This window comes from Colobus angolensis, unplaced genomic scaffold, assembly GCF_000951035.1.
Source record: "Colobus angolensis palliatus isolate OR3802 unplaced genomic scaffold, Cang.pa_1.0 Scaffold201, whole genome shotgun sequence".
In the NCBI taxonomy this organism is placed as follows: Eukaryota; Metazoa; Chordata; class Mammalia; order Primates; family Cercopithecidae; genus Colobus; species Colobus angolensis.
Window position 1 is genome coordinate 5,797,357 of NW_012115167.1, and position 1,949 is coordinate 5,799,305.

The following is a 1,949-nucleotide window of genomic DNA, read 5'->3' on the forward strand; positions in this document are numbered from 1 at the left end:
GAGGCAGGTGGATCACGAGGTCAGGAGTTCAAGACCAGCCTGGCCAAGATGATGAAACCATGTCTCTACTAAAACTACAAAAATTAGCCAGACGTGGTGGCAGGCACCTGTAATCCCAGCTACTTGGGAGGTGGAGCAGGAGAATCGCTTGAACCCGGGCAGCAAGTGTTGCAATGAGCCGAGATCACGCCACTGCACTCCAGACTGGGCAAGAGTGAGAGACTCTGTCTCAAAAAAAAAAAAAGTGAAAATTTCCATCATATATATATTTTATTTTTGAGTCAGGGACTCACTTTGTTACCTAGGTTAGAGTGGCATGATCAGGGCTCACTGCAGCCTCTACCACCTGGGCTCAACCAATCCTCCCACCTTAGCTTCCCGAGTATCTGGGACTACTCGGTGCATGACACCCTGCCTGGCTAACTTTTGTACTTTTTGTAGAGACAGGGTTTCACCATGTTGCCCAGGCTGATCTTGAACTCCTGACCTCAAGTGAGCCGCCTTCCTCTGCCTTTGAAAGTGCTGGGATTACAGGCATGAGCCACCATATCCAGCCTTCCATCATATATACAGATACATATATACATGTGTGTTTGTGTATGTCTAAAATAACTTAATTCTCCAACAGTCCCCAGGCCATTTCTTCTGCAGAAATACATATGAAGTCATAGGGTATCCAGTAATATGATGAAAGAAAAAAGAGCATAACCTTTTTCTTGATGTTAGGTTAATCTTGTATAAAGTAAAATCCCATAAGCAAAAGGAATTCTGGAGCCAATTCAGATGATACAAATGTAAAAAATTTTCAGTTACCTAACACCTGAAAACGTTTGATTTAACCAGTTGACTTCTGACCATCACTGTGTAATGTGACCTGCTAAAGTAATCTTTCAGCCGTCAATCTGACGGCTTTCTTAAGAAAACAGTGATATGCATAGAATGATTTGAAGCTGTCAGTGTCTCTAACTTTGGTTCTGTGTTTACCAGATGTCTAACAAAGTGCTTCAAAAGTTATTTCTAACAAAATAATATTTAAATCACAGTGTATCTCATTTAAGTACAAGCATTTTAAGTTAATAGTTTCCTCAGGAATATTCTGTCTTCTGACACCATCATTTGAATATCACAGTTTGCAAAGACCTTTCCATACATGATTTCATCCAGTCCTTCCCACGGCCACTCAAGATAGGTACTATTCCCATTTTTTTAAAGGTAAGAAAACGAGATTGCTCCTGAAGCCAAGTGTTTCATGACCAAAGCCCACACTCTCCCTATGAAATTGAGAAGGGACAGGCCGTGGAGTGAATCCTTGAAAGCAAGTAATGTTTTCAGCACTGTTACAATTTGCAGATTGTGTTTCACAGGTTCCCAATGAGCTAGGAGGGAAATGTTTTTAATCCCATGTGTACTCATTCTGAAGTAGCTGTAAGTATATAAAAACCATATCCATCTACACATTCATTCAAACATTTATTAAGTACCTGCCATATGTACAATCCTGTGCCAAATATTAAGGGAATACAAAGATGAATTTTTAAGTGGTGCCAACTCCCAAGGAGTTTACAATATAACAATAGTGAAAAGCAACTTAACACGAACTGTAAGGAGAAAATTACAAGTAAACATTTGCCCCTGATGGAGAAAAACGACCTTATTTTTTAATTTAAAGCATAAATTGCCAGTTGGGAAACACTGCTATTACATACACCTATATTAGTTCATCCTTTTAAAATGATGCTGAGTGTTTTTAGAGAAGAAAATGTCTTACGCTGTGTTATCTTTATGATTGACTTCAAATTTTAAAACAAAAATTTGCTTAAAGAAAAAAATTATAGATTTATAAAATCAGATTAACACTGTACACAGAGAGACAAAGCATGTTGGCAATAATATGTAAAAAGTTGAACACAACTGGGTCTAGCAGTAAAGAATTAAATCTGAATTACTTT